The 12,274-nt window shown below is 44.7% G+C and overlaps 1 protein-coding gene across 2 annotated transcripts in view; it reads right to left on the bottom strand.

Moving 5' to 3' along the window:
• Fam114a1 (family with sequence similarity 114 member A1) overlaps positions 1–6,610 on the bottom strand; it is a 59,980-nt gene extending 53,370 nt beyond the window's left edge. The window contains exon 1 of one of the 2 annotated variants that reach the window (XM_005074381.4): positions 6,530–6,610. The gene's annotated coding sequence lies outside the window, so the exon portion shown is untranslated. Of the gene's footprint in view, positions 1–5,919; positions 6,066–6,529 lie in introns of those variants that run through there. The other variant, XM_021229704.2, reaches the window with a different exon arrangement.
• Positions 6,611–12,274: the final 5,664 nt, after the last annotated feature.

Here is a 12,274-nt window from a genome sequence, read left to right as displayed (position 1 = left end):
GAGGACGAGGGAGGAGTTGAAGGGGGAGACGGGTGGAAATGAGGTAAAGTACTCTGCATAAAATTCTCAAATTAAAATTTTAAATTAAAAAAGAGAATATAAAATACTCAGAGCTATGATTTACTGAGTGCTTGCAGTGACCAGGTTATGCAAATGTATTTTTTTTTGTGAGTTAGATACACTGAGCTCCATTTTCCAGATCAGAAAACCGAGGCTTAGAGGATACACTTTTAGTAAATGGCAGAGTTTGAGAAATGTCTGACCTTGAGATTGAATCACTTCAGAGCTTTTGGTGTTTGGAAGCCATGCCCATGATTTCCTACTTCACTGCCAGGCCCTCATTGTGGACCTGCATGTGACTGCACCTTTGGGTTTTCCTTTTTCCCTGGGCTATTCCCCAAATCCATAGTCTTTGCCTCCTGGGTCTAGTTATATAGCCAGCTGCAGTCTGTCGTGAATGTGTCTGCACATTCCAAGGGCCTTGGCATCGCTCTTCTGCTCAACTGAATGAATTAAATGCAATGGGTTTAATTGGGTCAAGTAGCCTGGCTGCCAGGGCAGCATTGACCCAGCAAAAGGCAGGTGAGCTACACGTAGTTATTGTAATGGGCAGCACAGGCAAAGCAATGTCTATGATGACACCATGGATGGCTCTATGGGCTTTGGTAAGAAGTCTGTTAGGTGTTTATTCTCTCTGAATTGGGCCGACGGATTGCTTTGCACATATATTTAAAGTCCAGGTAAAACCATCATGTCCTTCATTCTTTGTGTCTCCCAACTAGATTTAATGTTTCTTCTGGATTCTCAGAGTGCTTTGCTTCTACCGCATCTTGGACAATTAGAATTATCTGATTAAAGTTACTTGAGGCATTGCTCTTATAATGTAAATTCAATAAAAACTAGGATCTTCGGTTTATATATATATTTTACATGTGTGTTCTGCATATATCAGGAAGCTCAAGAAATATGCTCAGCACTTAAGATTGTGTAGAGAATGCCTGTACTCTTATGGAAGGTGGTTCCAAATGACTCTATGATGGGATGTCCTTCACACCTCAGACGTGTTGTCACCATAACAAACCCCTGAGATGATCAACCTGTGAAGGGTTATTTTTGACTCACATCTTGGGAGGGTTTGGTCTATGCCTGGTTAGCTCATAGCTTCTGATCAAAGTCACACCTCATAAGAAGAATGAATGTCACTTTGTGGCCAAGTCCTCTCACTTCATACTCAGGAAGCAAAGCGGAAGAACTAAAGTCTCACTCGCTCCTTAAAGGGCACACTCCCAAAGGCTGGAATTCCTTAAAGGGCACACTCCCAATGGCTGCAACTCCTTCTACTGGGCCCCACTTCTGAAGTTGCTACCTCTCTTCAGTGCCAAGTTAGGGGCCCTGTGAGCCCATGAGCTTTGGAAGAAAATTTAAGTTTAAATACAAACTCTAAAATTAAATTGGAATGTCTCTTTTTAAACCAAAGTATGTACTGGAACTCAACACTCCTGTAAGCAAGTCTACAGGTGGGAAAGGCAAAGGTTATTCCCTCTGCTCTCGCTGGTGTGTGAAGTCTACGGAAGTCAGGGCTAGCTGGGGGCAGTCAAGGAATCTGTCTAAAACCCTGTTGGAGCAGTAAAGATGGCTCAAGGCCACTGGAGGGCTGCTGTGTTGGGTCACAGGGGCAGGACAGCATGGACTGGCTAGCAGGGACACTTGAAAAGCTACTGTCATTTAGGAGCTGATAACGAGAACTCAGGGAGCTGGGCCTGGCCTACGGTAAGAGGCTGACAAGGGTAAGAGGCTGACAAGGGTAAGAGGCTGACAAGGTACGACTTGCTGCTCAGATCCTGCCCTTCGCCCTGCCCTGCTTGGGTAAATAAACTTTTATTGAACACAGATGAACCTTTCTGTTCACATGCAGTTATGGCTTCTCGGCTCTCGGTAGTGGCAAATCACTGCAGATGCCACACAAACCAAACCCAATGGAAACACCAGCCTTTGAGCCTAGCACACTATGTAGCCCCAGGCCGGGTGCCTAAGACTTCTCTCTCTTACTCTTGTCTTCTTGTCCCATCTTTCAAGAAGAAACAGCAGGTCCACACATCAACAGTAGTTTTAGCTCTTCTTTTTTATTTTGTTTTGTTTTCAACTATAGCCTGTCATAGACCTTATCTGATGCTTTTATTTCTTTGTATACTAATTTGAACACCCTTACTACCAGTCTGGATCACTAAGAAGCACCAATGAACTTTACTTTTCTTTAGCTTTTATTTTTTTCTTGTTGAAACAGGGTCTTACTATCTGGTAAGAACTTGCTATGTAGACCAGGCTGACCTCAAACTCTGCCTGCTTCTGCCCCCCTCCCCCACCCCCCAGTGCTGGCATTAAAGGCATGTATCACCACGTGCAACAATTTTAACTTTTCTCCAAGCAGGAATATGAGAACAAATGTGGCCATGACAAACACTAATGGGCAAATGAAAAACCACAATGGACACTTTTATTATTTGTATTAATTATGTTATTATAACACTCACAGGTGTTGTAATATACTGTGATACGCCATATGACCTATACACATGCTAATGAATTTTAATTTATATCCTAAGATGACTGACTAATACCTATGTTGCTCTATCCAGGGACACAATACCCAGAGGTCTTTAGCAAACATTCAAAGTTTATCACTGGGTGTCTTCCCCTTGGATGTATGTTTTAGGGTCTGCCAAACTGAATAAAGTAGAGATGCATTTCCACTTGACACAGCTATTTCTAAGACATGTGCTCCAGCAGATACGATGCACTGGTGACCCCTGTCCTTCCATGCCCAGGGTCTAAGATTATGTCGAGCCAGCAGCCCAAGGTCCTTTGGGATGGGGTTTTTCTAGAGCTTCTAGCTGACTGCAGAACTCCGAAACCTGAAGCTAGCTGAGCACTGGCCCAGCCTTGTCTCTAGAATATAGACCTAAAAGGATGCTGAGCAAGGACCACAGGCAAGGACCACTGCTGCAATTAAAGGTCTCTTGGTGTCTGCACTGTATTCAACCAACAAAAACCAGCCTTTTGGAAATAGGCAAAGGATAATCCACAAGGCATTCAGTGCAGGGTTGTTAAAATGAATTTACAGGATGCCTACTCCCCAGAAAGGCCAAAATGGTTGTGAGGGCGAAGCCTATTTTAACATTTAATTACACTCCTAATCTTCATTTATTTATATAGTTATTTAGTTATGTTTTCTGTGATAGGTCTGATTTTTCTCTATTATCTACCAAAACAATCTTTTTTGCCTTTTCTTTCTATTTTACTTTTTTTTCAAGATGGGATATCATCTAGCCTAGGCTGGTCTTGCTCTGTGGCCAAGGCTAACCCTGAATCTTTGATGATGTCACCTCTAGAGTGTAAGATTACAGATGTTCACCAACACATTTGTTTTTACAGTGGATGTAGCCCAGGGTGTCAGGCACACTAGGCAAGCATTCTACCAGCTGAGCTACATCCCAAACCCTCTGCCTGTTCTGACCGTCACTGGTTCTGAATGATATTGGGATGTGAAACAGGTCATCAGTTTTAAGACTGCCCTTTGTCACCAGAAACTGTGCTCTAAATGGGCAGCTATTTCCAAGCAGGGACTGGTGAAGCATGCAGGACTCAGCTGTAGCAAATGTGCCGTGTCCAGGGATAGGTACATCACTTCCTATCGGCACAGTTGGAAGTCTCTTCTGATTTTGGTTTGGTAAACTGATCTCTGCAGCCATGTCCGTGGCTTTGACCCACAGAAACAAGGAGGGCGCTTCAGGAAGCTCCAAGAAGAGGAAGGGGGAGACATAATGAAGCCTTTGTAGGGTGGGAATAAGTTAGTTTTTCATGAGCCAATTCATTAGTCACCTAAAATACTCCTAGACCCATCAGAGCAGCTACATCACAGCACCCTAAGTAAGCAGAACGCATGGGGGATGAGAAATTTGTGAGGGGCTAAAACAAAACCATTAAAAAGCTACCCAGGGATGCAGGGCAGCTCAGTGGGAGAGTGTTTGTCCAACACATGCAAGGCACTGGGTTTGATTCCTAGCACACACACACACAAATTAAATTAAAAGGAAGGAAGGAAAAATGGAAAGAGAACTATGCAAAATAAGATAAAAATAAACAATACCCCTGGACTAGCGCGTGGGAGGACCCTGACCATGGCTTTGGCATAACTCTTCAGGCTGGCAGGAGTATGTGCAAAGACCTAGGATCGCAAGTGAGCTCTGGACAGTCGGTGCACATCTGTGTGGCTGAGGCTACACCCGTGTGGCTGCATGGCAGAACACTGAGGTGGATTCTGAAGCTGAAAGGGCTAAGCGGTGGCCTCTGGGTCTGGCTCACTGTCCTGGGCTTCCGGCTCCCTCCTCTGTGAAGCTGGAGTGGATAACATGATCTGGAAACTTTGTTCCCAAGTCCTGAGTGCAGAGAAACATCAGGACAGGGTTTCAAGGCTTTCATACATCTAAATTTATTCAAAGTAAGCTCTGCCTTCATCACGCCATTTAGTGTCTGTGCTTTTCTTGGTTTTAGAGTGTCATGAGAATGTAATGGCAGTAGGGAAAATTTTTTTTTCTTTTTCTAATGGCCTCACTTGGTGAGATGCAAATACAGTTACATGCTCTGTTGCCGATTGCCTCCCTTACCTTACAAAAGTGAGGCTCAGAGAAGGACAGGGTGAACCCCCAGAGAGGCTCTCAGACCTGTCCAGTTTTCACAGTGCACACACTCAGCCCCCAGGCCTGACTCTACACCTGACAGGCATTTTCTGAAGCACCAGAGAGACCTATATTTGCTTTGTTTAAAAACCAAGAGGGCCTGGACAGATGGCTCAGTGGTTAAGAGCCTCTTCCAGAGGACCCAGGAGGGTTGGATTCCCAGCACATGGCAGCTCACAACCCTCTGTAACTCCACCCTCAGGGGATCCAACGCCCTCTTCTGGCCTTCATGGGTGCTGCATGTACATGGCTCATAGATATACATGCAAGCAAAACACTCATACACACATAAATACACAATAAGTAAACCAATAATCAAACAAACGAATACTAGGGGCATCCGGTGACCCTTCCTGATCCAAGGCCACCTGTCTCTTGCAACTCAACACTTGTTACACTTTTGCCTCCCCACGCTGGTCCTCACTATTCTCACAGTGTTCCTAAGCCTCCAGGCTGGCTGCCTCCACTGATGTCATGCCTTCCTGTCAGGCTAATTCTCAGTCCCTTAGCTACCCAACATCTAGTGTCACCCTTAATCTGCAATTGCGCTTTGTAACTCCACACCCTCCAAACAACGAACTGTTCCCGTGTCTCTCTTCTTCTGAGACTTTCACGGACTTCTCTGCCGCCTTTAGAAGTCTCTTCTATGTCATCCTTCAGGCCTGTGACCCACAAGACCTTGCTTCACTCTGACCCACAAATATTTACCGAACTGAAATATACTGCGTCTGATATTGATTTGAAAGAGACGGTGTTTCGCATAAGCCTGGTCTGATGAAAGAAAAAAGCTGCTAACACGTCTGAATCTCCAAGATTCAGGACGGTCCGTCTCCCTGCTTTGAATCCTTCTACACTGGCTCACTTATGCTTCGGATTCCAACCCTAGAGTCCTTCACTGATGGCTTTCCATGTAAGAAGTTAATCAGAGCATCTCAGAATTAATAGAAGAGATGCAGGGGAAAGCCTAGGAAAGTGGGATGGGATGGACGGAGCCTCTAGGAAGCCTGGAGAGCATTGGGATGTAGTGTCCCAGGGAGGAGTTCAAGGGGTGCTGGTTTTAAAAGCCATCTGCTTCCATCAAGAGGTCCAGCCTGGAAACAGTACTCCCATAGCCTGCAGAAAGTCCTCCTTTAAGAAAAGCCAGTGAAATCCGGGCACTGACTCAGGGCTGGGAAATACTCACCAGGTTCCTTGACGAAGACAAGCGGGCTGGGTAGAGGGGCTGCATTTGGGGTGGAGAAGAGGGAACCAAGAAGGGAATCCAGGCGGTGCTAGCGGGAGGGGGGCGAACGTCGGGGAGGGGTGATGGACCAGGATGGAGACCAAGGCCTGAGCTCAGTTTCCCGAGGGCGAGGGCATGCACACTCTAGGGATAGAGGCCTTTGCCTTGCAGGGACTGAATCCCTCTGCGCTTTGCCCGGGGAGGACCCTATCGTTCGCCCCTCGACTTGGGACGCTTGGGGAAACTTTTCAGACTGGCTAGTGCCAAGACTCTGGCATCCGGCTCCGCGGAGCTCCAGGCGGGGCGAGGGTGCAGACCCGGCGTGCGGGCGTGTGGGTGTGTGCATGAGCGTGGACACGGAGCGACACACACTCACACACACACACTCACACTCCCGCACCCACGCAGGGCCCTCGGCCGCGCCGCCCGCGCCTCCCCCGACCTTCGTCCCCAAGCAGGCTGGTTGTCTCCGCCGCAGGCTTCTCACGACCCATGGAAGACAGGGGTCGCGGCGCTCGGGTCCCCGCCCGCCCGGGAAGGGGGATGGGGAGAAAGCGCCCCGGGCTCTTACCGCTTGGCCGCCGAGTGCGCGCGGGAGCCCCGGGTCCCGCCCCGCCACGTCGGCAGGACCGGCGGGGACGCGGCTGCAGGGGAGGGACTGGCCGAGCTGCCCCGCCCCGGGCCGCCCGCCTACACCCTGGCCCGGCCCAACTGCAACCTGACCTGCGGCGAACTCAGCTGTCCCAGCTCGGTGGTACCGCACAGCGCCGGGTCCCTTGCCTTCCTTTACAAACACCGGGAAAGCCCTACACAGTCCTAAGGAAGAGGTCCCCTGGGCTACGCCGTGGGATCCCCAGGTTCTAAGTTAGGTGGAATTCTCTGATCACGTCATAGGTGGGAGTGGGATGTTATTAAAAACAATAACAAAAGGAAGCAATCAAACAGAATCTAAAAGGAAGGCCAACTTGGAAATATGAATCGAGTTCAATCTCTTTAGCGTGTGAGGGAATTGTACATCTGTGTTTGGAATGGGAAAATGTATTTGTCCTGAGCAAACAGTGTGTGTGTGTGTGTGTGCTCGCGTGTTGATTTTAACTATTTAGGCTGTGGAGAGCCGGATGCACTCTGGATACCTCACAATCAGGGGTTAGTGATATGAACTATAGTAACTCCAAACAATCAGGTCAGCTGTATCAAAAAGCATGATTTATTTCGATGAAGGCCATATAGTAAGGCCTTCCTTAATATGGGTCTAAATGATTAATTAGTTAGGGGTGGCGGAAGCTAACTAAATGCATGCATTAGTAGGGACTACTTTTGTAAATATGTATGTGTACACGATTCATATAAAAATTAGCGAAAACAATTCAGAAACAGTGGATCTTTCTGACTGATGTGTTTAAGGCTAATTTTTCTCCTATTCCTTTCACTAGTCACATCTTCTTTTTTGGAAAAAAAGTCAAGCACGTGCTAAGAATTTATAAAGCCGAGGTAAAACCAAAGTGTGACATTTGATCTGTCCCTTGTTGATCCCAGGCTCAAACGGTTGGAGACTTGGTAGTTCCAGGCTGTGGCTGCCCTAGACAGCTTGCGGCTGTGCTCGCTTGCTGTGCAGTGTGTGATAGCCCCTGGGACATAGAGAAGACCCCAGCTCTCTGCCATTCCCCTTCACTATTGCCCTTCGTTTCATCAAATAACTGTCCTGCGCAACTATACTCATCGAGTGAGCAAACTAAATGAAAGTTGTATTTAGGTAGGTGCCACACTGGGGGCCAACGGTTACTTTAATTCTCACTTGGGTCTTGGGAACACAGTTTGCTTGAGGTGCATTTCTTGGTGGGAAGCCTCGGTTTCAGGGAGATCAACAAGTGAGGACACACACTCCAAAGAGGAGTACCGGGCATACAAGTGGGGTAATTTTATACAGATAACGGTAGCTGTGTCTGCAACCCTGCACATCCATTCTTCTAGGATGCCACCCAATAATTGGTACACACCTCCTGGCATCTATATCCAAGCCCCACCCAAGTACACACAGCTATTGCACTTAGGTCTTCTCTAGTTTTGTGGCTCTCCTTCATGCCCTCCCTTCTGTTAGTACCTATTTAATGTGTTTATAACTTTGGGTATGAATGTTGTTATAAGATACGTTTCTGAGTGTGTATGCTTTTTACTGTACCTAGATGACATTACGCAGTAGACACTCTGTCTTCAGTCAGTATGAGTGATTATCTAACCTTGTAGATGCCTACTACATCTTTTGTTGCTCTGATCTGCTCTGATCCAATAATGATGATGAATTTTACTCACACACTACCTTAAGTGACGGATGTCTGAACCTCCAGCTCCTTGGAACCGTATTTCAGGCCATAGCAAAATCCTTGCTGTGTCCCTTTCTGGGATAGTTTTCTGACATGCTTGTCCAGGATGGGACTGTGGATTACAGAGGTTCATTTTTCTGGTTTTCTAGTTTATTTTTTTCTGAATGGGGACAGGCCTCCTTCTTGGGGCTTCTCTTTCTGTACCCTCACCGGCATTTGGTGTTGCTAAACCTTCTGATTTTTCCAGTTCATTGTGTATAAAGTGCCACATATCTGTATCTGGTTACCATTTGGGGGAGGGGTGATATTGGAAACAGGGATTCTCTGTGTAGCCCTGGCTGTCCTGGGACAGGACAGGACTCACCCTGAGGAATTGCTTGTCCATTTCTGGGCAATCGAAAAAAGAAACCCCTAGAATAGGATTTTGTGTATTTAGGGAGATTTCTCACCAACCAGGCGTTCTTAATTTTAGTATAGACAGTTGACTTTTGTTAGAAAGTTTGTTACTTGTTTCTTTTCCATTTAATAAAAAATGAGAAAGAACTTTCAGAGTGGGAAGGGCTCCAAGTAGAGACATTCAAGACTGATGCTTTTGGGTTTCTAAGCTAGTTAAGGTATTTCCATTTGCTTCTGTCAACTTGGTCTTGTTTTCTTTGTCTTCCTCTCTTTTGAGACTGTCAAATGGGGCTAAAGTCTTACTGGCTCCTCCATGGTGTTGGTATTGTCTGTTCTGAGCTCTCAGACCCTGGTCGTTGCTGGTTGCTGCCAGCCTATATTAGTTGCTTACTTTTGTATGTCACTTATAAACCATCTGAAATGCATCTTTATGTGGAAGAAAAATTTTATTTTCATCCTAATCTTTGTCTACTAAAAAAAGCCATTAATCTTCTAGCCTGATTTTCACAAACGTATGCCAACTTCTGGTGAGAATATGTTATTCCTTTGAATTCTATAACATTTAAATAATGCATGATATCGTATAGCCTTTCAGTTTTTTCTGCTCTTTTACAATCAGCAGTGAATTTGTACACATTAATACTATATATTCAGCCTTATCTGAATAAAGACAAATACCTTTACCTAAAAATTAAATAAGTTATAAATCCAACATTAAAGAAAATGGCAACAACCTCAGTCTAGTCCCTTTAACGTCACTTTTGTCATCATCTTTTTTATCAACATCTTTTTGGCAGTACTAGGGATTAAACACGGGGCTTCAGAATAAATGCTACACACAGGCTATGTTCCTAACCCTTTTTAATTATATCATTTGTGAGGCAGGGTCTTGATATGCAGCCCAGTAGTCCTTGAACTTGTGATCCTCCTGCTTCAGCCTAATGGTCACTGGGATTGCAGGGATGCGTCATCATGTGCGGCTCAGTATCCTTTTTGTTTGTTTTTTCAAGACAGGGTTTCTCTGTGTAATAGTCCTGACTGTCCTGGAACTCGCTCTGTAGACCAGGTTGGCCTTGAACTCACAAAGATCGCCTGCCTCCCCCTCCCAAGTGCTGGGAATAAAAGTGGGTACCACCACCTGACTTCACTATCATTTTTGAGTGTGTGGGTTCTACTGTAGTTTTCCTCCATTGTGTAAGCACATATTTACATAGACAGTTCCTTTCTTTTAATAAAAATGGCAAGATGCTGAAGGTGGGGACGATGGGTGTGTCCATAAATCTAGAACTCAGAAGACCTGAGGCAGAAGAACTGAAAGTTCGAGATCAGCCAGGGCCCCACAGAAAACTTGAGGCTGATCTGAGCTTCATAGGGATACCCTGCAGACATCCATCTTTCTTGGTCAACATGTATCAATCAAGGAGTTGGAAGATCAACATTATATTTCGTTTGTATAACAATGGATCCAATTAATCTACGATCAGGTCATTCCGGTTCCTTCCTTATATCTTCCCTATGGAAAAAAGAAATTGAAGCTAATGAATGCTTTTTATTTTTATATTCATAGAAAAACTGGAAAGTTATATGGATGTGAGGAAGGGTGAAAACCTCAATTTAGAGATTGATCTTTGTGAATTAAGCCAGAACTTAATACCCAATCTAGTGCTTAGCCCCTGAACCCCACTTTTCATTTCGAAAACAGAGCACGGAGTATTTTTTGCCCCCTTTTCTTCCAGTTCTGAAACTGTGACCCTTACTAAATTGTGCCCCAGGCATGTTTCAATGAACCACTGATGTCAGCATTCGTTCTTGGACTTCTGTGCCTGCCTAGGAACAATCATTGTCTCTGCTGCACCTGCCACTCCGCTGAGGGTGGCAGCTCAGTCAGACAGGGAGGGCCTCCTTTTCCTCCTTTAATCCAAATGCCATGCCTATTCAGCAATGAATTATCAACCCAACAATCCTAGCAACAAGACGGTTCCTCACCCCTGCTGCACTGTAAATTATATCCTGTATTCAAAGACAGCTGCTTCCGATCCAGCCAGGTCTTTTCCAGATGTTTCTTTCCTTCAAAACTTAATTTTTTTCATTGATTTAAAATATCTTGGACTGTTTGAAACACACAGAAGTCTATAATAGGACAAATACTTACTTGCGGGCAAAAAAGGGAGAATATGCCATAATGAGGCTCAAATATATCAAGTCTTAAGTTTTTGACATATTTATTTCAGAAATTCTGTTTCAAAAGAAAAAGTGTTAAGAATCTATTTCCTTCCTTTATCCACTTTCTTTGAAGGTCCCCATTGCCTTGAGGTAGCTGTGAATCCCTTCACTCATATTTTTGAGTGTTTACTGCCAATATCCTCACCTATAAATATATAAAAATTATTTAAATGCTATGTGTTATTTAAATTATATATATTAGTTTGAATTTTACAAATAACTATATATACTCATAACTTAACATTAAATTATTTGTTTATTTGAGATAGGGTCACAAGTATTCCTGGCTAGTCTCAAACTTGCTATGTAGACAAAGATGTCCTTAAACTCCTGGTTCTTAGCCAGACATGGTGGCACACATCTCTAATCCCAGCACTCAGGAGGCAGAAGCAGGTGGATCTCTATGAATTCAAGGCCAGTCTGGTCTACAAATTGAGTTCTAGGATAGCCAGGGCTGTTCCACATAGAAACCCTGTGTCGAAAAACCAACAACAACAAAAAGAAAGGAAGGAAAGAAGGAAGGAAGGAAGGAAGGAAGGAAGGAAGGAAGGAAGGAAGGAAGGAAAAGAAACCTGATTCTCCCCAGCTCCCCAGTGTTAGATTACAGGAATTCTCCACTATAACCAATTTATATGGTGCTGGAGATCACAGCCAGGGCATTCTGTGTGCTAGGCAATCAGTCTACCAACTTAGCTACATCCCCAGTTCTCACATCAAATTTTGTCTGAGAATTACCAAGTTCATTCATACACGTAGCTCTAGAACACTCATTCTGATGTCTTTTAGATATCCATTCTGTGTCACAATGCATCAGTTTTCTAGTTAGTGGATATTTAGTATGTTTCTTATTTCACTCATTTAAAGAGAATGCTGCAATAATTATCTTTGTATATATTCTCTTCCAAGAGGTTAGAAATAGAAGAGTCAGGCCGCCTTTACCAAACGTGTCCCAATTGCCATCCATTGTGATTCAGCATGGTTGAACAATTTATTCAATGCTTTTCTTTCCTTTTCTCTTTTCATGTATATATGTAGTGTGTGTGTGTGTGTGTGTGTGTGTGTGTGCACGTGAGCATGTCTTCATGTATGTGGGCCTATATGTGGGAGCACAGGCATATGGAAGTTCACGGTTGATGTTGAGAATCATCCTCAATTACTCTTCTACCTTACTCAAGGAGGCAGGACTTATTATTCAAACCCATAGCTCACGGATAAGGCTAGTCTCAACAGTCAGCTTGCTCTGAGGATGCCAGCTCCTCCTGTCAAGGCTAGAATTACACTGGGCTGCCAAGCCCACCCAGTGTTTAATGGGATTCTGCGTATCTGAACTCCAAGCCTCACACTTCTGAAACAAGTACTTTAACCCCTGAGTCATC

Source organism: Mesocricetus auratus, unplaced genomic scaffold (genome assembly GCF_017639785.1).
Source record: "Mesocricetus auratus isolate SY011 unplaced genomic scaffold, BCM_Maur_2.0 Super-Scaffold_100006, whole genome shotgun sequence".
Classification (NCBI taxonomy): Eukaryota; Metazoa; Chordata; class Mammalia; order Rodentia; family Cricetidae; genus Mesocricetus; species Mesocricetus auratus.
The sequence above is the reverse complement of the archived record's forward strand: the minus strand, read 5'-3'. Positions and strand labels throughout refer to the sequence as shown.